Genomic DNA, 27,580 nt, shown 5'->3' on the forward strand with positions numbered 1-27,580 from the left:
TGCCTGCTTCAAACTGAGCTCAAAGTGAGTCTAATATTAAAGGTACCCTGGCACAGTGAAGAGAAGTTGAGAAGTCATGTTTCTTGTAAGAAAAAAAAACATCGCAGTAGCAGGAAAGAAAAGTGCCCAGTCTTGGAGTCCTTATTTACATGAGCACCCTCAATCTGTGAAATCACAGGAGGCAAAACTATAGGCTCCATCTCACAGCTATGAAAAACTGATCTCTGGATTCCTGTAACGTTACTTACATTACATTACATTACTTATAGGTGCATTTAGGTTTTGACCTAATTTGGAGGAGTATCAGAACCTTTTGGTCTACAAGGTTTACTACTGAGAACTGCATTTCAATTCAGAAGCCAGTAAATTAGTTTAAGCCAATGAAAGCACCTAATTATTTGATAACAGCTTATCTGCATACTCGACGTGTGAATTGTTATCAGCACTACATAGGTTGTTGTCACAGCACATGTCACAGTTGAGATGGCCACAATACACAGATTATCCTCATACAATTTCAGAAGGCTTTAAGCATTTGCCCATACAGACTAACACCACACCTCTTCAGAAGGTTTCAGGCACCTGCCCACACAGAGTAATATCAGGTCACTTCCGAAGGCTGCAAGCATCTGCCTTTCTTGTTCTTCAGCCCAACCTTTTATACCCCCATGTTCATGCAGTGCCCCTGTGTGCCCTCTGTTCCCTTTGGTGGTTGCTCAGTGCACCTGGGCACTCCATGGCTCATTGCTGTCAGTGCTGCTCACCTGCTTCTCACAGCTGTGCCCACTGGGGATGAGGCTGGGCCACAGCCCCACTCCCAATCACTACAAAAACCTGCGTGCCTACAGGTTGTTATAAAACAGAACTCAAAACCACCAACAGGATTTACTTAAGTAAATTTTTAAGTACCTGCATATAATAAAGTTTGTAATTGGGATGGTTCAGCCTGGGAAAGAGGCTTTAGGGTGACATAACTGTGGCCTTCCAGTACTTGAAGGAAACCAAAAAGAAAGGTGGAAAGGGACTTTGGACAAGGGTATGTAGTGATAAGAGGGAATCACTTCAAACTGAGAGTGGGTTTAGATTAGATTTTAGGAAGAAATTCTGAAACAAAATTGCTGAAACAAGGTGACCAAAGAAGCGGTGGATGCCCCTGGAAGTGTTCAAGGCTAGGCTGGATGGGGCCTTGAGCAACCTGGTCTGGTGAAAGGTGTCCCTGTCCATGGCAGGGGTGGGTTGAAACTAGCTGATTTTAAGGTCCCTTCCAACCCAGGCCACTTTATGATTCTATGAATTCAGAGGAAAACTAGATATATTTAGTGGCACTATTTCTCACTTCACTTTCTTTTGCTTGCATATTTAAAACATACTAAAACTTAGTTTTTGATTTTATGCCTGTATGCTTAGTTTTTCCAGATAATTACTGCATACAAAACTAGTTTGTGTGGAATAACAACAGAATATCATAGTTATCTTGCCATTTATTTGGAAGCACATTATTACAGGAAGACTCCTCCTTTGTTGAATTTAATTGCCTATGAAAATCCTGCCATTTGAGTCTGTCTTCTGGAACATGCATTTCACCATTATTTTTTAGCCTTGTTACATCAATCACCACAACTGCTACAGAAGATTTCTGGGCTGTGAAGTGATAATTTGTTCCAGTGATATTAATGAGGCAAGCTTTGGTCTTGAGGGAGGTGACAGCCCACTGCTTTACAGACAGCAGCAGCTTAACGTGTGGTACTATACATTGTTTGAAATGTATCACTGAGCATTCAAAATATTATTATCTACACTTAAGGTATTTTTGCCACCCACGCTACAAATTACCCATTGAGTAACATAACATCCCTTGCCACAGTGCACTGTCGCTTCAGGAAGAAACACCAGTGCTGGGTGGTTAGGAGCTTCTGGGAATGACTCTACAGAATTAGGAAAAAAAAACCCAAAAAAAGGGAAAGATTTGTTGATGCTGTAACAGCATTCCCAGTATACTGCTGCAGGAAGCAGTACATCTGGAAACAACAGATGGTCTGTGTTTAAATGGGAGGGAATAGAGGATTTTAATACCCATACATCTCTAATTCAGTTCTACAAGTTTGATTTCTACGTTTTCTCAGATTATGGAGTGTTACAGGATCTGTATGACAGGCTTTACCCATATTACTGTTACTATCAACATAACCAGCTAAAGCTCTAATGTTGTACTATCTTTATCTGTGAACTCTGACTTAGCCATATGTGCACTTTCAGAAAAGCAGACTTGGTCTTTAAAAAAAAGCTTACACTGGAAATTTATACAAACTAAACCACTATTTGTTACAAGACAGATGTTCTATCACCCTGAATAATTCACAATCACCTATTCAGCCTTTTGCACTTGTTTTATAACATACTTTGTACAGGTACGCATGGTTTTACAGAGTATTTTTAACCTAAAGGAAAAAAAAGGAAAAAAAAATGACAACGAATACAAGAATTTTTTTCCATATATCCTTTCCACATAACTGTCTCAGGCTCTTAACTGATTTATACATAAAAGCTACTTACAGGCATTCTAAAGAATAATCCTTACCATGCATGATTTACATTTACACATTTTAACTCAAAGGAGTGGAGGAAAGAGGATATGACCATCTGCATAGAGAGCCTTCTGTGGATAACAGTGAGTGCTACCAGCTCTCCCAGTTCCTAATGCCAGATTGAACCATTTGTGACTGGTGCATAGGCAACGGCTGGCTAAGAGCTGGAAGATAAGCTTCTAGAAAAAAAAATATATCTTTTTTAAGCAGAAAGCACAATTATCTTCCCGGTGATTAATCTCCAACAGAAATACAAGATGGTAAAGATGAATGAAGTGAAAATATTCTAAGAACTTTGCATTTTATATTATTTTCAACAGCAGGTGTTCCAAGTATTGGAGTTTTAAGCCTTAGACATCCTAAGACAAATTGAACAGGTATGTTATACTGATCTATACCTTTAGAAATGTAAAAGGTTCCTTATAGGTGGCCAAAATTGGAAATTTGTTCAAGAATAATTAGCCCTTATGCCTTTGTAATATAGAGGTCAGCATCTGTTTGTAGTAGGATTTGACATCAGTTGAAGCATATGGATAGAAATCCAAACTCTTTTTCTCATTAAAAATACACCATTTAATTTGGCTCAGTTCAGGACGATTAGCAATATGTGCTCGAAGAGAAGCTTACAATTGGCACAGGGGAAGTTGGTTTAGGCAGAAGACCACAGGCAGAAGAGAATCCAGAAGCTTGTAAAGATGGTCTGCATACATTATGCCAGTCTTTTGTTAATGCTATTAGCTCTTCATTTTCATAAGCACTCAGATACAGTAAAAACAGTCAACAAGAAACACAATAACAGTTATATATAAATAAATCAAACAGTATCACCTTAAAATACCCAGGGACCTGTCTTCCAAGCTTTCTAGAAATAACAGACTTCTAAAATTAAGATACACCCTGAAGTTATTTACTCCTAAGCATTATTAAGATCAATTAGACAAAATACATTTTTAATGAAGAAAGACATAATGCTCCAAATTGTGGTTTAGAATAATATGCAATCAAATACCTTGCTAAGTTTAAAGCTTAAACAGTTATTGGACTGTAAGGTTCAAAGAATGTTGCAATGCAAGAAGTATTTTGGAGAAGAGGTTTTAAAGCAAGTCCTAACTCTGTCCAAGAAATTAAATCTCTGTCCTAGAAATTAAAAAACAAACAAACAAAGCAACCCAGAAATAAATCCAAACTGAAAAAGTACACCTGTCATGTTAACATTCTCCTCTCTAGAACTTCTATATATGCACAGAAATTACTGCACAGAATGATAATCGATCATTTTGTATTGACATACAGAAGGTGCTGGATCCAACATTTTAAAAATAATTAGCTGCTTAATATAGATGTTTTCAAAGATACTCTGAAACCTACTACTGAAAGTTCAAATGGTACCAAATGTAGCAAACTCATAAAAGCAGACCTAGCACATTTGTCTAGGTATCTTTTTTCTTCCCCCCACAGAATTACAGAAAAAAATATAAAAAGAACAAAATACATTGTGTTTTTCCACAGCAAAATGGAAACTCCCTGCTGTAACTTTACATTTCACTTCCTGTAATTTACCTGAAGTTATCTGGAAAACTGAAAATTCACTGGTTTAAAGTGAACTGGCTTCAAGAGTAGATTTAGTGCAAACCACTTAAAGAAAGAAACTGATTTCATCTCACCTCCTTGTACACTCACATTTTATGTGCTTAATTTTTTATAGTCTTGCTATAAACACACAACACCAAGCCAACAGAGAGTACACCCATGCCTCCTTCTATCACACACGTATTTTTTGTCCATCCACCGTTTATCAACTAGATCATCTGATGAGTCAACCAAACATCTTCAGAAGCGCTGTGACTCTGCCATGACATAGCGACAACTCATTTGCTCACATCTCTCTCTGCTTCTACAGAAAGTGACTCAGATATTGCTTTTCACACACCATACCTTATTTCTAGCAATGATGCTGGCATAACAGCACACAAATTCTCTCCCTGAGGTCCCAGGGGTACCAGTTCACTTGTGCTTCATTGTTAGGTTTGTTTTAGTAGGACCTCTGTCAAAAACCTTGCCTTGTTGCTCTTCATAAAAACCCTTTCTTGTTTCAGGGGCACAGTGTTATGACATAAAAATGCAAACATCCTCACTGCCTTCCTCTTCTTCTTACTAAGAATAAGTAAAAACAGGGTGGACTTCAGTGCACCTTCATATTTACCATTAATGCATTCACATAGAAGTCACACAAAAAATTTACCTTTATTCTAAATTATGCTTTTTGTTAAAAGGCTCATTAGTTGTGTTTTACTACAGACTTGTCTTTGTCTATTGGGATAACGAGTGGTATTTTGGGGAAAAAAAAAAGCTTTGCAATAAAGCTTGTTTCTGGGTAATTTAAAACCCCTTGACAGCCTTTGACTGTCAAAGTGAAAAGCAGAATAAGCTAACCAGATTTCTCTTCTTTCTTAATGGGACCAACTGCTCTAATCAAATATGTGAAAGAAGAAAGAAAAAGAGGCGCTTATTTTCCTCCCTTGGATTCCTCATCTGGGAGAGAATACACTTACCAAACAGTTTCAAGAATATCAAAGTAAAGCCTAAATCTTCAGCTGCATAATACAGTGATTTTCAAAGGGTATTCCTTATTGATGTGCTGAATGTAACAGTATTAATGTGTACTTAGAGCAGCACTGTGATCTACCTTTATTTTGAAGGAACAATCAAGCAACAGGCATGGCCATCCAACGTGGAATTTTAATCTACATAACTCTAAGAACTTTCCAGCTTCTAAGCAGGTTCTGATTAAAAACAAAACAAAGCCCAAACCAATGACCAAACCCACAAAAATCCCAAACCAAAACACATACCCCCCCATCAGGCCTATTATTCTGCAAGATACCTTCATGACACAATGTTGTGGTTTGACACAGTAGTGAATTTTTTTAGGAGGTTGGGTCAAACCAATTAGTGGTCAGGTTTGGATATTAGCACCTAGAGTGACTACTAGAGGTATGGACACGCCTTTGAAAACATAGGGGATTAAAAGTAAGAACTCTCAGGGGAACGTTCTCATTTTGGTACCATTATGCCAGCGTCAAACCATAACACACAACTGCTTCCAATATTTAATGTATGCAAAATTCTGATAAATTACATTAATAAGGATTCAAGTAACTTGATATAAGAAAGAAACACACAATTTTTAAAAGAACTCCTGCAGTTACAGTGACCCAAACAATCACAGAAATTATCTACTCCATTAGGAGACTGCCCACATGTATTCACTGAGTGGTGTGCTGGAATAGGCCCCCTGTAAAACATGTAAGGGACATTTAAAGATTCAAATATTCATAAGTACAACTCTCCTTGTTTTTCAAAATGGCATATTTGTAAGACTGTCTAAAATAGAAGTATACTAGGTAGAACGTGTGTTACACTAATTTTTCTATCCCATAAAGCCCAAACAGATGACTGAATTCATCAATACATGGTCACTGAAACCTGTTTCAACTGCTGGAACTATACAAAACAACAATAAAAAAATATTTGAAACTAATCAATATGGTCACGTAAGAAAACAAAAAATGGAAAAATCATTGGAGATGGTTGTGGAAAAACACATACAGGCATTGCCAAAAGAAAAAAAATCGCACATAGTCAAACTCAAGTTTTCCAGTAATTTCTTTGTCCAACCTAAAAAATAATTCTAATCACATAAGTTTAGTAACAATATTTGAATAGATTGATTGAATCTATACAAAGTGCTTTTCTGTTAACTGTTTCTCATTAGAGTTAAATACTGCAAGTCTCACTTAGCACAGGCATTCCTTTCATATACAGGAATCCCAAAATGATAGTAAATGAATGTCTTAAATAAACTTTTTTGGACAAGTCTAACAATTTTCAAAACCACCGTCAACATTGTGCACAATTATGACAATTGTTCACACTCAAAGACCAAATGCACAAGTCTAATATATCACAGCTTTAATTCTTTCTAAAGAAGCTACTTACTGAGAACTGTTTACTGCAGGTAAGGAGAGACTCAAATGATTGTTTCCTCTTTGCAGTATTTAAGAATTGTTTAAAAGAAAACTGATATATTTTCACAATATGCAACTTCCTAATGCATATTCATGTTTTGACTCCCTTAAGCACTCTATAATATCAGGTTGTAATTCATTACACAAGCTCATACTCACCAATACTTTTTAATTATATACAATATTAATACACCCCTTCCTTTTTGTATTTACTAGCAATACTGATAAACTGAAAAAATGACTGATATCTTTTTATGTCTGAAAGCAGGAAGAAATTAGAATTTTCCATCCATTTTATTGTAAGAGAGAAAAATAATGCAGAAGCCATACTAAGTATGCACACTTTCACAAGCCAGACAATGCAGGCTCAATTTAAATTACACATGAATTCTGTAACTGAAGATCTGAATCCTGGCCACACAAATTTTCTGTCTTAAAGGGAAGGGCTGGGTGATGGAAGGGAAGTTGTAGCACCTGTCTCTATGAAAAAAAATAAAAAAAAAGACTGTTCCTTGTATAAAAGTCTTGGAATATATTTAAAACTTAATATGGGAGCTAGGGCACTGCCTTGCAATCAGAAACACCACTTCCATGGAAATGCAAAATACTAAACTTGCACATCTTTTAATCATCTGGTCTCAAAATAGAAGACTTGAATTTGCTGGTTGATGACTTAATTTCAATCTATAGATACAAATAAATAGAAAGAGATTGCATTAGTCCAAGACAAAACAAATGCTGTGGGTTAACTCCCAGAGGCAGTTCAGCCCCTGCACAGCTGATCCCACAGTCTCCTCCTGTAAAGGCGTGAAAATGCGTGGGTTGAGATGAAGACAGTTTAATATGTAAAACAAATGCTGTGTGCATAAGCAAGGCAAACCAAGGAATTCATTCCCCGTGTCCCAAGGGTGGGCAGGTGTTCAGCATCCCCAGGACAGCACGGCTCAAGTGGGGTGAGGAGCAGCAAAGGTGTTTAGCACCGGGCAAGCATGACTCAGCAAAAGCATCTGTGTGTTATCAACACTTTTTGCATCACAAGACATAGCTACTCTCAAGAAAAGTAGCCCAAAACCAGTAAAACAAATCACATTTTTAATATGAATGGTCGCAGATAAAGTCAGTTTCATATCAAGAATGCAGAATTCCATTTCAATTCTGATAGTTTGGAAGCTTCTGACTTAACTGAAATAGTCAAAAAACTGTTTTTACATCTGAAAATTTCCAGCAAACAAAATGGTGTAGGTCAAAAGAAAGGAAACACCTAGAAGCACTGGAACCACTGCAATAGCTACTCTTCTCCCAGCAGGGAGCAGGTACCTGGAGGCAGGGAGCGGCAGCAGCACTGCCTGCAGAGTTCCAGCATCCTGCCTCTTAGTTCCTCTTGCAAGAATTAGGACTGTTTCATTCCCCTCTCTGCACAAAGATTTCTCCCTATGTTTCGACCAATATTTAAAGTTCTGGTTTAACATTTCTTTTTGTAACTAGAGGCAGTAACCCAGAAAGGATGGGAAGTTTAGAAACTGGAAATCAAAAGTACAATTCTAACTACTTCCAAATCTTAACACAAGCCTCAGCTCTTTTTAATAGTCCCAACAGTTTAAATAACTAATGCACAACAACAATAAGAAATAAGAAAACTTGCTGATATTTTTTAACAGAAAAATTTCTTTATTCAAAGAATACGGGAAAATAACTTTGCTTCGAACAATTGCCTTTCTTTGTTCTCACTACAACAGAATTTTATACACATCCTCTTATAATCACTACAAAAACATTAACATGAATATTCTTTTCCTAAAGACAAATAATTCACCCCCAGAAGTTTTTTTTAGAGCATGGTTTTAGGAAACTTACTTCATGAAAACACTGTTTCAATTATCTTATATTGAAATAAATCAGCCGAGACTCCATTTTCTTCATGCAGGAAAAGCCGAATCTTGATTGTGTAGGGCATATTTTACAGGATTATCAGAAGGCCCTGTGTCAGATCTTACTGGTGGACAATACATTCACACTTAGTTCATTGGTTGGCACATGGTATATTGCACATCTATCAAACTTCTGTAAATTTTTCGTTTACATATTTCTTCTTCTGATTCTCATGAGACAGATGTTATCGTTTATGCAGGTGCTAGTTGTTTTTCACCCAGGAATAGGTTGTTGTGCTAACAAACCTTTCATACCCAAGATTGTTTTCACATGGGAACTTGGAAATTACTTAGCTGCACTTAGAAGAAATGACAGGCTAGTTATTAGTTTAACAGAGCAGGCCTGATTTTATGAGGCCTTTCTTTTATAATTCTTCTTTCTTTATAATTCTTCTACCTGTCTATGATAATCTTATGCTGCAGTAAGTATACATGAAAGCTTTACATATCATATTCCTTCAAACCCAATACAAGATTTGGATCATATCCTCACATTGCAGAGTAGGAGATTTGGTAAAACATGACATCTACAAGCATGCAGAAGAACTACTGCTGTACATTGCCTTCAGCAGCAGCCAGTTTTACCAAAACTTGAACTGATGACATCTGAAGACAAAAATTTACATCAAAGCCCAGCCAACACACGTGAAGGAGTCAAACTCATCTCCCAACTTAATTTGCAGCCATTTCCTCTGTCACGAACAAAACCAGTGAGATTCCTGTGGGAACTTAAGATGAACAAATACAACAGGTAACAAGCAACAATGACTTGCTCTTCTGCATTCCAGACCACCAGGGATCTGCCTGCTATATGGTAAAGCTACATCAAGACAATAAAGCATTAGCTATGACTGCAACATTTTTCTATTCACAACTATGAGTCAATCAGAATACTAACCTGGAGGAAATAAACACATTTTTAGTAGAAAAAAATTCCAGATTTATTTTTATTAACCAAAATATTAAATACATAAATATTTTATTCTTTCAGACACAACCAACCTACTTAAAAGAATGGGAAATTATTATTGTTAGTCCTAGCTTTATCTTAGCTAGCATATGTGTAACAAGTATAAATAGTTTTATAGACATACTCCTTCTCAAACCTTTATGTGATCACTGTTGCTGAAAAACTACTTTAATTAACTTCATTCTCTGATGAAATCTACAAGGTACTACTCTTTATTAATAAACATCTTAATCATGGACTAGTACAGGCATAAGAAACAAGAAGAACATTGCCACCTAGCTGTTTTAGCAGTGCCCATAAAGGATGGCATGTTCAGCTTACATCTCAAACACTCCAGGGAAAAATCAGTCCATATGAAAAATGTAGAAAGGGCTACCTAAAATCATGGGGCAAGGCTAAGTTTCTGTCACTTTTATCTTACAAGCTCTGAAAGAAGGTGGTCACAAAATACAGAAATTGAAAGCCTTTTCAACACAACCACGAATCAGTGTCTGACACCATCTCTCTTTCATCAGTTCTCAGCAGAAAGACAAACAGACCAACATATGTGTGTGCACCCTGACACGTGGCAATTAAACAACACCATGAAATTCCTGCAAAATCTAGAATATCCTTAGATAAGGTATCAATGTTTATGCAAATAAGTAATTTTCCTATCTCTGATGGAGAGATATTTCTTTAGAACACATTTCCTGGCGTTTTGTTTTAAATATATTTAATAAAGGATCCATTTGAAAAGTACAATTGTACAAGTGCTTGTACAATTTATAAAATGCAACTGACTACATAAATCATTTTATGACTTCCCAGAAAAATCAGAAAAAAGCAAAGCAGCTGAAGCCTGACACTGCAGATGCCTAGACTGGTATTTTCTAGGCATATGTAAGAAATGCTACAGCAGAAGGGCATCCTGCCCTGCCCCACAATGCAGCAAGAGCAAAGGACACCATCACAGAACTGGCACATCATCTGCTCAGCAGCTGTGTGTTCCAGCTCTGCAGCCCAGAGCTCATGCATTCCAAAAGAATTTGGTAGCTTCTCTGAAGCTCTTCAACCTGATACACTAAATTTAGGGAGCTAAAGTAGTACTTTAGTAGTACTGAGTAAACAGAAAAGAGGATCGAGTTTTATGGCTGCAACACTTCAGATGGTGATTTGATCTCCCCTTCTATGAACTTTTTAAAATCATCTTCTTTCTAGATTAATGCCATTTTTTGAAAAATGAACCTATGCTGTCTTGTTAGAAAGCAATGTTTAACATCACAAAGTGTCCAATTTTGTACACTTTTCCAATAAAAATGGAACCTGTACCAGTTAGCTGCTGGTTACTCCTCATCCCTGCAGCTCTCTGGTCACATCAGTCTGTGAATCTCATCCTGCTGACTGATTCTGTGCAGCTCAGCCTTGAGAAACAAGCTCTGGACTTCAGGGAGCATCTCTTCAGGCTGAGCCTCCCTCCTCACAGTGCAGGGAAGTCAAGAACAGGGTCCCAGGTGCCTCAGCTTCCAAAGGGAACCATCTACTTTGTGACACTGGAGGAGAACTTTCAAGTGGGAGCACTTCCCTCCACAACACCACCATGGCTCAGCCAAGCAGGACTGTAATATTCTCCTCTTTAATACCAACATTTTTATTATAATCTAGGGGTAAGTAACAATCTGAGAAAGAACATGGTGTATTCTTTTAGTACTTAACACTTCAACTCAAACACAATAAAACAGAAACTGACTGGGACTATGCAAGTTTATTACAGGCATAGGTAACTTCCTACAGTAGAGTGCTGACGACCTGTAGCTTCTTCAACTCCTTCCTGAACCTGGAAATGCAGTGCAATTCTGAGGCAGTACAAGAATATATATGTCCATGCTACATTCAAACATACATAGAGACTTGGCAAATCCTGACTATTTTATACAGGTGGAAGGAACAACAAGAGGAAGGAAGAACAAGTGGAAGGAACAAAGATAAAGATCACATTTCCACAATGCAGATAAAAACTGTCAATTTACCTGGAACTAGTATGAATTATACTCATCTGCTATAGATACACCAAATAACTAGTTACACCTATTAATTGATAATTATATAGAGACTCTCAGAGATAAAACCCCAGAAATTAATTTAAGACAAAATAGTGTAAGCAAAGGAAAAAGCTTTACACTACCCAAAGAATAGCACTAGTTAGAGAAAAAAGCACACACCAGAGTGTCAATGGTGTCACATCATTGTCTTTTGAAGATTAAACACATACAAAGAACCTGAAAACCAAAATCACTAAAAATTAAAGACACTCAGTAAAACTATGTTAATCACTTTTGCAAGCTCCTTAAAAAGAAAATTTCTTCTCTGTAACAATTCACGATTAAGATGATTTTATACCTTCACCAATGGAATTTATACAAATTGCTATTAGTACTTAGAAGAATTAACTGCAAATATTGTTTTTATGATGACACAACCTCTGCAGAGCTTAGCCTGCAAAATAGCCACAAAATGAAAACATCATCTCATCCCTGTACAAATTTTAGTCAGTCTTTTCCCATAAGCATTCAAATTTTGCATTCAGAGGTTTATTATTCATATTGGGCACCAGATACTCCTCCTGTGCTTCTTGGACATTAAATCAGGGTGTAATTTATGCAAACAATTGGAAACCAGCATGAGTTCCTTACTCCATCACTCCCAGTCTTCCCTTATCTCTGTCCCACAATTATAATGATTACAGAGTGAAATTTGCTTAAAATTATTCAAAGGTTTTAAGCTGAAATTATTCTATCTGAGGTCCATAAGCAGACACAAGATAAAGCTAGCCAGGTTCTGGGAGAAAGCAGAGTGTTTCACACCTACCCCTTCTCCTTGGCCAGCCTGTCGAGAACACACAGTCTGACCAGCCACAAAAACTGCTGTCACACCTGGCAAGTCAGGGCCAAGACAGATAAAGAACAAAAGAGCAAGGATACCCTGGAGACTGCAGGAAGACACTTGGACTGCTCCAGGGTATTTTCATGATGAATAAAAGATCACAGAGAGAAGATCTAGCATCTCAGATGTAACAGTGGATAAGACACAATCTGCAGGGAATCACCTTTATTTCTTTTGTCTTTAGAGAACAAAAAATAAAAACGGTTAACCTGTATTTAGCCCTTCTGCATCTAGACTTGAACCTACAAAAAGCTAAGCAAGTGTTACTCTTAGCACAGTACACAGCATTGACCCTCAGAAGAAGATGAAAGTGCCAACCTATTTCGAAACGATACTGGAAAAAAAATACATAGCAAAGTTTCCATGAACAAATATATATATACACACATACATATGTCTATATACATATGTAATAAACAGATTATAATCAACTAAATGCAAAACACTAATGATTTAAACTTCTTTTCAATGATTCCCTTCAACATGAAGGAAAGAGATGGTTGTTAAACAAAATATGATAAACTACCACACAATTGCCACTGAATTACCAATTATGTTTACTTATCTTTAAGGCCATCCAGGAAGGATGCTACCCTGACTCTTAGTTTCTCTAGGCTACACGCCCTTGTTTCTTACTTTTACAACCACATCAAGGTGGGTGAATCTAAAGGAAAGGAAAAAATTTCTCAACCTTTAATAAAAGCAACAAAATATTTTTGTGCTTCAGTCAATATGTGGCATTACTTTTGCCTGATTTGAACACTAAAAATAATATTCTATGTTCATAGCATCATATGTTCATATATCACAATAAAGAAAAAAAACCCAAATAGTGGCACTCTTCAAGATTTTCCAGAAGAATGTCCAAGAGAAGTAACTGAAATTTTCTTGAGAATTTTTTTTCCTGGAAACACTGAATTAATAATAAATCCTATACTCCAGCAGATATGATAATTATGTAGTAACAGATTAGTTTACCTGGATAATAGTTCTGTTTAGATTCCTCACAATCATCTGGTTTATAGTTACTTGAATCAGTGCCTTTTAGATTTGCTGTGATGGTCTTGCTAAATCTGTTTTTCCAGGTTTGTTGACTCACATTTTCAAATATTCTAAAAAGTTTGTCTAGTTTGCGCAGTCCAGCTGTAGGTGACAGGTAGAAGAAAATGTCAACATCATGTAAGAAAACAGGATTGCCTTAAATATAAGAACGGTTCTTACAGATGCATTTCATCTATTTCATACTAAAACTAGGCAAGACTTCACAGAAATTATTAAGGTGTTGCATCAAAAGCAACTATTGCTTCTTCACAGGATTTTGGACACCTGCAGATCTAAGAGGTACCACAGCTTCAGGCCAGAAATCAAGGCTCACCTTATCCTACAAGCCACACTATGATCCACTTTCCACATCCACCAAAGGATGGAGAAGGAAACTGCATTTTCACTACAGTATCTCCATTTTCCACAGACACCATGGGCAGTCCTACCTGCCCACATGGCTGCAAGCAAGAAGTCACACAACTGCCAAAGAAAACATTTATCAACTGAGCAACAGACTGACCTGGCAAAATCCCCATCTATGATACAAATGCAATAGTGGTCCTACAGATGAACCAGACAAACGAGGAAAACAGCCCAGGACTCACACAAGAGTCAGAACAGAGATTAATTATTCTGCCATCTGAAGGCACATGGGTTTCAAACATGCCCTCTATTGTCCCTTCCATGTGTCTGATAATCAGTAGTGAAGAAAAGGCACTTTCTCCACTCCTGATCCCTGGATATTACACTCAAACCAGAACGCTTGTGAATTGGTTGGGTAATATATGATTGAATTACAAAAAAGGAAGGCTAGAAATTAGGATTTTTTTTTTGATAACACGAACACTGGGTGATTATGTTTTTCAATGAAAGGGTGGAGAAAATTATTTCTTCAAGGTTTGCACCTTCTGTAATTCATTTTCCTTTCATTTCAACTCTCTGGATACTGCTCAAGACTTACCACTGGTCTTTGAATATTAAGTGGCATCACAAACTTAAATGAAAAGCCCTAATGGACAAAGCAGCTTCTCAGGCTCAATGGAAGACAGGATTAGACTCCCTGTTTGAGAAGTTATCTACAAAATAAAGCAATTGCCAGGTCTTCACACCAATTACTGAGGGGTGATACAGGTTTCATGAATCTCTTTTATGCAGAAGCATTGGCTGTGATACTGCTTTTTAAGTAGATACTGATTTTCAAGACTGAGTTAGAAACTAAAACAAAAGCTGAAACCTAATGCAGAGGAAGTTGACACAGAGTATTTAGTACACAGTCTGAAATATTGAACAATTTATGGCAAGTAATACCATTTTTTTGTTGTTTCTAATAATGAGATATTCCCACCCCAAGAGAAAAAGAGGAATTCATGAGAGACAAATGCTCATCAATTACTCTTACCTTGTCACTCTAAGGACAGCAGCAAATATTGACAAAGGACAAGGTATTCATATGGCACCTGTTTTGTCAGGAGGGAGTTGGGGGATGAGGGGTGGAAAGTGACCTTTGAGTACAATTCATTGGATACACAAACACTTGAAAGGCTTCAAGGCACCACATATATACAAGCCTGCATACACAAAGTCTGTCTACTCTTAGAAAAATAAAACTATTAAATTCATTATTTGCAAATAATTACAGAAAACCTGAAAGTGTTTTGATCTATGTCAGGATTTTATTTACATCTATACAGCTTCAAAGAGCTGTCTCAGCTTCCTCTGAACTAATGTCCAACTGCAAGCTTTGGGCATCTCTTGATTTTTTCCCCCTTTAACTCTGCCTTAAGAATTTTTAAACACACAAAACATGTTTAAGCACAGCTGTCACAATATTTTCCTCTCAAAAATCAAACAGTTCTAAATCTCTCTAAAACTACCAGAGTATTAAGGTCTTATGCAGCACCATATTTACAACTTCTCAGTCAGTTCTTTCTTTAAAGCTGATACAGTATAACTTAGCTCCACCATTCAAGACTGAATTTCCATATGAGGATGTTTCACCTAACCAGTAGTCTTAGGAAATCAGTATCTTAGGAAAATGCATTTTAGATAATTTGTTTTTCCTCAGACCAAAGTACCCAAATGTTTTCCCTGACTCTAAGAGGAGAATGTAAACTATAATTGTCATTTTGGTCTACTAGTGCTACACAGTATCAGACTAAGCAGAAAGTCAAAACCTTAACATCTAACACGTGCACAAGAAAACAGGAATCACTGTATGAATTCTAACACTTGTGTCCATGAAACACCACATAAAACTCCTCAATTTTTGCAGCATATGTGAAAAAAAAAAGCCAACAAAACCAAATGTTGGGAGGAAAAGTGAGGCTTACTGCAAAGTTACAAGAATTTATGAAACAAAAATTGAAACAAAGACCAAATGTGAAAAAAAAGTACAAGAAATGTTTTTGTAGAAAGAAGGGCATTATTGCTCAGACAAAACTGAAAAGAATATGAGCTGAGAAATGCTTTTGAGCAAACAAGCAGAAGGCTAATGAGGACGTGGGCCATTGTCACTTCCACAATGTAAAATTAAAAGCTGATAAAGACTGAGAATACCTTTTACAGATCTGTAGGAGGGCTTTTACTAATTAGAAGGCAGCTACTGTCTGCCCCCAGTCTGCCAGAAAATGGAATCAAATATTTACTACTTTACTGACATGTTAACAAATTTAAAAGATGACAAACGTGTTGTATTTGTGTTCATACATTTCAATTCTAACATGCAAATAGAAACAAATGTTTAAGATGTACATAATTTTTTTTTATTTCAGCCTAAAAGGAGTCTGTTATGTTACATTTTTTTCCCACTGGCATCAGGAAATAGTAATGAAAGCTCATATGAAGAAGACTCTTTTACAAAAACTTCAGCCTTTAGAGTTGCAAAGAAAGATTCAAAAGGGACTATGGACTAGATGATCTCCACTTAAAAAATTAAAATAGGAGATCTGGGAGGAGGAAAAGTAAAAACTCTTTACTTCCACATCATCCAGATATCTACTATTGAATCACTATAACTTAAACAACAAATACAGTTGGGGAAAAGAAAGTCACAGGAAACAGATACAACCTGGGGGAGAATGACAATTCCTAAATTCTCAATTATTTGCTCAATTATTTGCGGAGAAGAGTATGCACGCTCTCTGAAGATACACTGTCCATGGTAGCTGCTTTCCATCCTGCCAGGCTACCCAGAACTACAGTGCTGTTCTCTGCATCCTAGACTCGACAACCTTGGTTTTTTCTCCTAAATATGAAGTTGCCCTCAGCTCACAAGCTCATGTTGAAGAGCTGATTTCCAAAACAACAATTATATTGGTTTCTCTGGAGTGTGTAGGAAGATCTAATAAAGATGTAATTAAAAACTCTCAGTGTAGATTGAATAAAGAAATTGTTGATGTGTTTGTCTTAACCATCTTTTGTGCTAGTTTGTCTACAACCCATTTTAGAAGGATACCAGGCAAATACCTTGGGTACCATTTGAGAGAGAGTTCAAAGCTAGTCTCTAGATTTCATTTAATGTTTACTGATTTACAGCTAGTGATTCTTAGTCATACTATAACTCAATAAAACCCAAAACATATTAGAAATTAGGCACCCAGTAAAACGTGGCATTAACCACTCTTACACACTATTCCTAGTGACCAGCAAACTGTACTGCACAATGCAAAAGACTGCCCAAATTAAAAAGCCAAGCATAAGGCAAGTAAAAATTCAGTTTTACCATGGAGCTTAGCGCACAAGCAATATAAAAATATCAGCCTGATTCAAAAAGAGAGTACAAATTCATCATTGTTGGGTGGTACATTTATTTTAAAGTGGAATATTATGACAACTGAAAATAAAGTCTCTATCCATTTCCAAATGATGCTGAAAAATCACTTCAGCTGTTATGCTGTTATAAAAGCAACATATCAATCATTTCACAGTAATACTGCACTTGATTCAGTACCAATGCCAGCTATATGACTCATGTTAAGTACATTCAAGTACACACAGTTTCACTTTATGATCACTAATTTTCACTATTTAATAGCAGTATATTCAGTGTCTCTGGACATGCTGTTTGAATACTGATATTTACATATGAGAAAGAACAAGAAAGAAGTCTTGCAGACTTCACTGATCTTCCATTGTGAAACATTTCTATTAACAGGAACGTTAGCCCATGAGAGTTAAGTTTTATGAATGACTTACCTAGATTTCTTTGAAATAAACAAGGCACCCTTTTAAATTTAAGTGCATGAATGATTTGATGAACAGTAAAAATATGCTGGAAAAGAACAGCAGATTCTGTTGAGGATGGCACACATATGCAACCAGCATTTTCTGTTGGATACTTCCTCTGCTGAAGAAGTACAGTAACATAAGCTGAAGTTTGGGCACAGAAACTATTTACTTCATAGCACGCATTAGGTGCTGAGAAAAATTAGGGGAGTTGTGTCAGTGACCCTCAAAACACAAACCAGTTATTCTCCTGAATACTTCTAAAGATAGTTAATTAAATGCCCTAAAAAAAAAAATTAAACAGATGTGAGAAGTGTGAGCAGCAATATGATCCACAATGCATATTAAATAAATGTGATACTAAGACCTGCTGTTTCTCAGTTCATCTCTCAGGAAAGCTACCACTCCATGGCTGAAGGCTACAAATACTTACTTTTCCCTCTTATCCAAACCTGAAAAAATAAATCAACATTTTTAAATGTAGGAATAATAGCCTGAAAGTGCATTGCCTAAAGAACTATGCAGATAAGACTTACCTTCAAATTTCATTCAGAAAAGGACCTTTGAACTCCAGTCATTCACCTTACCATTGCAAATTATGGCTTCAGTTCCATTAGGCAAGTGGAAGAAAAGGTGAAATTGTTGTGCAAAAACCAAACTCAAAGTTTGGATTGTTTTAAATATTCAGAACAACTTGTTGCTAAGTTCCTTTCATCATTCTACACACACCTTTTACTATGGAAACAATTTTTATCTGATATCCTTTGGAATTATTTCATATAAATGACTGCAAAGAAGGAATTAACTGATGTCAATTAACTACTTTTTTCAGTGAAATAAAATTCCAGCAAGTCCACAGTACTGAGAATTAAAATGAACAACTGTCATCTTGAATGCCATTCATTACAAAGCACTAATTTCTAGGAGAATTATATTCTTTAACTAATGCTATCCATCCTTAGTTTCATAATTTGAATGAATGCTCATTTGTTTAGAGGCACATTCTCCAAATATATGTATTTGTACTCTACAACTATGCCTGTGTTCAGATCAGAGGTACACGAACAGCAGGACCCGTATCCTAAACTGAACCTTCCTGTGTCTGGCCACCATGTCTACCACCAACTGAAGAGTATCCAGGTCAAAATAACATTCCTTGTTTATAGGTTTGTTAGAGAACTGCAGTCCAGAAACATGACACTGAACTAGAACATCCATTTTTTGATCTGGTATAGAAAACCCTATGTCTGACCCTGATACTATCCCCTTACTCGTGTAAAATTTTTAAACTGCTTGTCTGTAGCAAAGAACTTCATCTAAGCTGCTCAGGGAATGTCAAGAGAAAGATTTAGAAGAGGTATCTTTAGTCTTTAAGTCCTAACTAAGAAAACACAGAAGTGGATGCATTCTTGGCATTGCAGATCTCTGATTCTAAAAATAACTCCCCACCCACCCACAATCTTCTTGGAGAAGTTTACAAGTTGACCCAAGAGTTTAAAATTGCTACAGAGAGTTTATGTTTTTTTTAGAATTCTCTTTATAAAGAAAGCCTCCATGTAATAGAAAAACCATGGAGAGAGTATAGATTTAGGTCAGCTTTGCTGCTTTGAAAACCTAGAAGGGTAAGATTCCAAGCAGGACACAGCTGCCTATATATGAATGTGCAACAGGTACTTGGTACTTTACAGTTCTGCCTCAGAAACTGTTCCTGTTCTGCTAAAAAATCTGACACCTGACTATTTGAAGCTATCTTACTCTGCCACTGCTGGCTATCCACCTAAGGGGTCCTAAAGGATCTTCCCAAACACTATTGATAGGTGTGTGGAAGGAGGGAAGACCTGGAGCGGATAAAAAAGCACCCAAGAGAGAAGAACATTTCTGCACTGGAGAGAGGGCGATGCATCTTCAGAGGTGAGTGGAACAGCTCTCTCAGACTTCTAAGACCAAGCAGCAGAAGCAAATAAAACAGAGCTACTTTATTTCCCCATTAACTGTACACCAGAAGGGGAAAAGTGAATTTGGATATAATCTGGGAATCCTCAGAAACTGTACATAATAAATTACACTGCAGGGAGTGTCATCTACATATTCCCCAAAACAGATGAGTTATTTCAGCAAGCAGGAAACAAAAAATCTTTATTTCTACTAATTCTGTTATCATTGCCCCTTAGGCCTATACAGCTCATCTACTGTCCAATTTTAGCTGTGTGCTTCCCCAGAAAGATAATCTTTCTGAAACAGTGTCCTTTCCTGCCCTTCTTTTGTAAATATACAAATCTCACTCCGTGTAAGAAAAAGCATTGAAACATTTAAAAGGACCAAAATAGTAATTCCTGCAAATGATAGATTTTTTAAATGAGCACTACTTAGCAGAGAGCTCAATTTGAGTTGCTATGGTAGAGAAAGTTTGTTTTCCCATTAGTAATGAACTATGCCTTTGTACTCAAATGGAACAAGATGCTCAGCTCCCAGGATAACTATCAGGAGAAGAGCTCGTTTTATTCTGCAGACAAAGTAGATACCATACTTAAGGTTTTGTCCCTAGGAGCTGAAACCATAACAGAACACCAGTTTTGTTAACAGTTTAACAAAATAACCTTTTAAAAGTTTCCATAATATAACATTATGACCTAAAGCAATTTTGATACAAGTTTCCTGTGGTCATAATCACCTTCATGGTACATATAGTTGTTTTCTCATCTATTAACAGCCTTGTAATTCCACAGCCCTTTTATGTTGGAACACTAAATCAGCTTTGGAGGGGAATTTTTGCACCAATGCAAACAACTTCTGTTAATAGGCACAATGCTATTTAAGTCTTTTAGTGCCTATAGACTATAGGCATCAAGAATACATTTCTGACCCCCAGGCAAAGCATCAGGGAAAAATCAAAACAACTATGAGGTTTATTTCTTAATTACAATGAGCTGTCTGCAAATTCAGGGCAAAATAGCCTTGAACTGATCTCACTCATTCTCAGTGTAGGAAATTATTATTGATGTTGTTTCTGCATATCAGTTAATAGTAAAAAAAACATTTACTGGAGGGATTTTTGAAAAATGCCTCATTTCTACCTCTTACTTTGTCATTTGCAAGATTCCCATTAACACATTGTCCAAACAATAATGCAGAAAGTTGGTTCCAGATCTGTCATCCTCCACTTCTCTCCTGCTCTTCACAATATATCTGTGGAGAGGGTCACAGTGCATTGAAAATAAGCAAAACTCGTACACACACCAAAACATTACATCTCCCCTTACAAATCACAGCAATCTCAGAGGTCAGTGTGAAGATGGATCATAGAACCATAGAATGTCCTGAATGGAAAGAGACCTACAGGGATCTTTGAAGTCCAGCTCCTGGCCCTGCATGGGACACCCCAGTGATCACACCCTGCCGTCTGAGAATACTGTCCCAGCTCTTCCTTCCCCAGCTCTGGCAGACTTGGTGCTTGACCTGGGGAGCCTGTTCCAGTGCACAGCTCTGTGCCATTAAGGTGCCCAACATAGCTTTATAGTTTTCACTCTAATGGGACATAACAAAGACCCCCAGGAAATCTCAGGCCTTGTTCTACAGAAGACAACCTGAACCACAAAGCACACAGCTGAGCCATCAGTGCCCTTTCTTTTTAGCCCAAGACAACTTTCTTTTCTGGGAGAAAACTGGAAGTATTTTTCTAACTACCTCCCAGATCCAAAGTAATTAGGCAGGCTGTTTTGTTTTTTTACAAAATACCTACAAAGCATGTAGACATACAGATATACTAATGATAATCCAGTAACAAAATAAGGAAAAAAAAAAACCCAAAATGTGACACTTTCCTGTTCTCCTCAAGTTTCTTACCATTTCTCAGAATGAAACAGTTGGCTTAAAACCTACAAGAAATAGCGACACCCAAATGCAAGTGGAAAATTCAAGACAAAGCAACACCACCTAAAGAAGAGAACAGAGAAGCACAACTCCAAGCTGAAGCAGTTCACTGTTAATTCATCAATGGATATCTTGATTCAACACAACTTCTATAAAAGTTATGAAGTTAAGGATTTTACTGACCCTGTTGCCACGAATCTTCCTGTGAGATTTTACATAAACAGAAAATATACCAGAAGTTAATTATAGGACCCCATTGTAGTCTAACACAAGCTCAAAGGTAGAGGAAGCACACGTACATGTCACTACTAATATTTAAACACGAAGTTCAGTGTTTGATTACATCAGTCAAGGCAAATTTAGAATAGTTCAGATCTGCCAAAAGCATTTTGCTAAAAAGTGGTATCAGTGGCATGAGTCTGCCTGTGGCAGCCTACCTGGAACATGACAGCAAATGGGGAACACCCTTGGCCTTTTTTACTGCTCCAGTCACACAGCTTCATTCTCCTGCTCCACCTCACCTCATGTCTCATCCTCGCTCTGCACCATTTTCAAATCACCTTCAGCATATTCAGTTTTGCTTTGGCCTAGATGAGCAGCTGGTTTCTTTCCCTTCCAATTTATTTCTCTTCCAATATATATCCTTTCGGCCCAAATATTTTCTAAATGATGCCCAACTTAAACTCTTGAATGCCCAACATTTCTCTGGTATCATACTATCACACTGGAAGAAGCAGGTAGAGCTCTCTCTGTAGAGAGACACTGAAGAGTAGCACACTACTAAGAGCTTTTTCCTTTTGATTTCATTCCACGGTTTTTACTCCCATCTCTTACTTCCCTCGATATTTTAAAATTAGCTTATAAATTCTGAGGAGAAAGGGTGACAGTAGATTTTTCATACTGTATTCTAACATGCAATAGAAGAGTGATTCTTGATTGAGTTTTTTTCTTTTTAAGGATGTAGGCAGTTTGGGTTACTTTTTAGATAGAGGCAGATCTCCTCCAGAAAAGTATAACTATTTTCATATGTAGAAAAGTGCTGACATAGAATACAACTTTAAAAAAAAACCCCAAAATCTAGAAAACATTCAGTTTTATTTGGAAATAAAGACAACTACTAAGGGTACCCTGGTACTATAACCATGCCGTTTCATACAAAATATTGGGCTCTCAGTAGCTTTATTTTATTTAGGAGTATATCTTTAATATTCTTCCAATTAAATATTTTAAATGGATATGGTACTTTTGTTCGCAGAATATTTGGATGCAAAACGTGTGACTTAATCTGCAGCCCTACACTTATCCCTTAGATGTGGCAATCCCCACTGTTAAAAAGGCAGAGCAAAACAAAAAAGCTGAACACACTATTTAAACAATCTATTTCAAACAGATGTCAGAGACAGGTTTTATTATTTTTAGATCAGACCATTTAATCAGCAAGATGATGAGCAAAGAAAAAGATCTTCTAACCTAAAATGTGTGACTCTTATTTACTCACCATGTTCAATCAATAGGTAAAACATTACCAAAAGATGAAGAATCATGATTTGATTTACTACAACTTCTCATGTTCTGGTGTGAAATCCACCATCACATCATGCTAGAACTGTTTATACTTCACTCACTATCACTTTGCCATTATATAAATATACATTAGCTACGCAAAAATGGTTCCAGATTTTCAAGCTCTAATGAAGGTGCTGGACTTCTCTGGCTGACTGACACAGCTGAACTCTTGGTGCTTATCCTCAGACATTGGCTCAGCCTGTAAACACCTTGCACACTGACCACAGCTGTTATGATGAAATAAGAGCCTGCAAACACTTACTCACAGCTTCTATTTGTTAAGAACTGGAACACATTAGAAAGATTTTATGTCCTTTACTTATCTACAAACAAAAGCACACGTGGAGAAGGAGCAGGAAATACACATTTCTCTTGTGCCATTCCTGCATTTGACTTTAAGTATTTCTTTTAAAAATGAGAACTTGTCTCCATCTGATAGCAATGTAGACAGTACTCTTAGCACCCAGCATGCTGATGTTTACTGAAATGTCAAAGGTTACTCATTAAGCATGGGACAGGAATGACTAACACTTCAAGGACCCCATTTTTGTTGGCTTGATGATTTATGGCACAGCAGTAGTAAGCAATGATAAAACACAATATAATTGTATATCTGTAAAAAGTTCTGAACATAGAAAAGACAAGTTTTTAAATCACAAGTAACACAGACACCTATGATCCAGCAGTCATATTCTGAGGCTTATGAAATAAAAATAAATTTTAATTTTTGATTATTTTTATTAATTTGAGCATATGGTCTACATTCAGTGTAACAGCATATGTGTATATATATATACACATACAAGATGACTTCCAGCATCACTCAATTTCCATACATCTGCCATTTCTAGATACAGTTACAAGTCTGAAAGCACAAAAGTTTACATGGCAAATACCTAACAGAACTCCGAAGCTGCTCCATTCAATACCCAATCACATAAACTCAAGAAATCCAACATGTAGGCTCCATATTCAGCAGAGGAGAATATGCAAGTCTTCAACATCTCAGTTCTCCAAAATAAATCCCATCCTCACTCCCAGCTGATGAATCTGTTACATTAAATTTTGCCTCTTCATCAGTTCAAGAGAAAATGGAAACATGCTGAGTTCAATACAGAAGCTTCAACATCAAGCCACAGAAGAGACAAAGCTTTAGTGCTGTCAGGAAGTGAGCTGCTTCTGAAAGCTTGAAAAGAGCTTCCTTTTCTTTCAGACTAACTGGAACTTTAACAGAGAAGCTTTGAAAATACCAGTTACTTACTGACAGATAATCAGAATCCAGCTAGACTGGCAACAAGAGCACTCAACTCGCATGCCTGATCTGTGGAAGGGGCAGGTAGAGTCAAACATCCTTGGCTCAAGAAAGTAAGGCAAAGAAGTACCAAAACTTACTCCATATAAGTAAATAAAGATTACTCAGCAACATGAATATGAGAAATGCCTCATCTCCTTGCACACTAGAATGCTCTTCACAAAGTCATCTGTCTTTTCTTCCCCTTAGGGACTTTCTATGGAGATTAATTTTTATGCCTCATTTCATTATTATTCAGGAAACTGCGTTAGATTTTGTGTTTAAATATAACAGCAACAGTTAAGTTAGAAACAGCAGTTTTAGGATGCATTTTCCCCACCATTTTAGGACTCATTTCAACTTTTAAAAAACCTTGAAATTACTCTCAATGTAGAAGTTACAAGTAAAGGAGTTTTCATCCTTTGGATGGTGTTTTTTTTCCTGACATTCAATTAACCCTATATCACTGATATTAATATTTCAATTTCCACTGAAGCTGTATTTCTGGTGCTTTTTTGTTGCTGGAACAGGTTTTTAAATTCATTAAATGTACATTAAGGTAAAACCAATGGCCTTTAATATAGTGAATTAAATGAACAGGTAACACCTACAAGCTATTCAAAAAACATACAGAACCATCTAAATTACTTCTCTTGTCAACTATAAATACTAGTGACACTACCGTATTGTATAATGCTAACTACAGCTATAATTTATAGACAAAGATTTCCATGTCATATTGCATCAAATTTCAAGATGTATGAAGGCTTTCAAGCAAATAAACAGAAAACATTTAAACATCAATAAATTAAAAAAGCATTTTTCTGAGGTTAGATAGCAATGGCAGACTTTAGCTTCATCCATGTGAACTGATTTTTAAGCCAACCAGTAAAGACTTTTTTTTAAAGGAATTAATATTTATGTGGTTTCAGCCGCAGGCAAAGATGGATGAGGACTGAAATCTGCTCATTTAAGCATAGTCTCCTCATCATGAAATGCAACAGAAGAGTCTCGAGAACAGGCTTATCAAAGTGCCAAGATAAGAATATAACTAATATCTCCTTTTTACTTAAGCAGCATCAAAATCTTACTTTCCATCCAACAGAAGTACCATTTAACATAATTTCCCTCTTATTTTACTCATAGAGATCAACTGACACATAGCACATTTCTTTCTCTTTCTTAGTTAATTGTTTGATTCACAGAAAGCAGAACAATAGCAAGATACATGTTGGATAGTCATTTTGGAGGAGGCAGCTAGAACTGATAGACAGTTCTATCATAGTCTAAAACCTATAGCTACAGCTGTACTACAGAATAATTCTGTGCATATATAATAGCTCAGCCAAATATCACTGCATTGTGTGCTTGGTCCAGAAACCATAAAAAGTAAGTTAGTAAAATGGCAAGCTGAGGGAGGGACAAGTCTGCCTCTAACTGTTTTCAATAAACTTTGAATATGCCACTTATCAGTGCTTCAGCAAATTGCTCAATCTTTAAAACTAAGTGTCTACCTGGTAAAATAACGATGATGCTCTTGGTGAGCATCACTGAGAAACTGGGAAGATGCAAAAGCCCTCAATGATGCAGTGCTGGTCTGGCAGAACTATGGAAAGGTTGATATGCTGGTAGCTGGTTGACCTATCTGGCACCACAGATGGCAGATTTGCATGCTACCTAGACTAAAGTTAGATACAGAGCTTTTTGTTCTCTAGTGGGATTTTGATTTTGTCATACCAGTTACAAACCAGCATCATACAGAAATGCAGCACTGGTGATGAACAGAAGGTTGGATAACCAGCTGTAACTTTTCTGTATCAATAGAGTGTAAAACGAAATCAATCCCCACAGGAGAGCAACAGAATCACTTTAATACGTGTCCACCTAGGATTCCACACAACCTTATATCATAAAAATCAGATTTTTTTTCTAAACATGGTATTTTTTTCTGAACCAAAACCTTCACCAGTCTTAGCTTCAATGTGGTTTCCCCAAGCACAGCAAGCATTTTAAATTGTGAGACAAGAATGATTTTTATTTATTCATTGGAAAGGACTGTAGTCTAATACTGATATCAACAACAATGACTCTAAGAGGATAAGGAGTAATGGTTTCCAGCTGAAGGTGAGTCAATTTAAATTAAGGACGGAGTTTTTATAGTATAGGTGATGAGACACTGGCACAGGGTGCCCAGAGAGGTGGTAGATGCCCCATCCTTGGAAGCATTCAAGGTCAGGTTGGAAAGGGCTCTGAGAAACCTGATCTACTTGAAGATATTCCTGCTGACTGCAGGGGAGTTGGACTGGATGACCTTTTAAGGTCCCTTCCAACCCAAGCCATTCTATGACTCTATGTAACTCTCCTTACTGTTTTAATACTGTCATATTTATTAGTAACTTCTGCATAGGTTTTAGAAATGTACGTTGCCATCAACTTGTGTATGTAATGCACAAAAATCCTGGGAAACCTAAAGTTTGTACACAGGGATTATAACCAAACTTTAAAGGTGAGCAAAGGAAAGGTGACAAAGCAAACACTGTTCTTCCTTTTCTTAACTCATATAAAGACTGCATAAGTATTACAGTACTTCATGCACCTACCACTTTAAAACACTAAAGAAGCTGAACAGATTAGTGACTACAATACATAAAATTGCTTCCACCAACAATTACCAAACTACAGTTTGACTTGATCCTATTTCCTCAACTTTGAGGGCAGAAAATTTTGGACCTCAAATCAGTAGACACAGGACTGGGCCTTTAGAGAAAAAACAAAACTGTATTAAGTCTGTTTGGTCTCACAAAAGTTATCATTAACTCAGCTGTGCTGAACTGTCAAATATAATCAACAGGCGCATCTAAATGGAGAAGTAGCAGACAAGAAAATAGAAACTCATGAATTTCAGACATAGTCCTATCACCAGTTTGTATCTGGACTCTAAAACATTTTGAAATCTAGTCCCACTACAGTCATTGTAAGATACTGGCAGTCATTGTGTCAGAAGCAAAGAGAGGAAACATCCTTCTCTCAGTCTGTAAAATGGCAACAAAATATATTCCTGACCAAGTGGAGAGGACTGTTCTCCCTTATTCAAAGCCCTGAGATGGTGATAAATTAAGCAACATTATTCTTCTTACATTTTTCAGATTAAG

The 27,580-nt window shown here is 36.8% G+C and overlaps 1 protein-coding gene across 10 annotated transcripts in view; it reads right to left on the reverse strand.

The window, feature by feature from the left end:
* The window catches only part of TENM1 (teneurin transmembrane protein 1), an 838,901-nt gene that overhangs the window by 277,310 nt on the left and 534,011 nt on the right, over window positions 1-27,580 (reverse strand). The gene's annotated exons all lie outside the window — the stretch shown is intronic.

The sequence above is a fragment of the Anomalospiza imberbis genome, chromosome 14, assembly GCF_031753505.1.
Source record: "Anomalospiza imberbis isolate Cuckoo-Finch-1a 21T00152 chromosome 14, ASM3175350v1, whole genome shotgun sequence".
In the NCBI taxonomy this organism is placed as follows: domain Eukaryota; kingdom Metazoa; phylum Chordata; class Aves; order Passeriformes; family Viduidae; genus Anomalospiza; species Anomalospiza imberbis.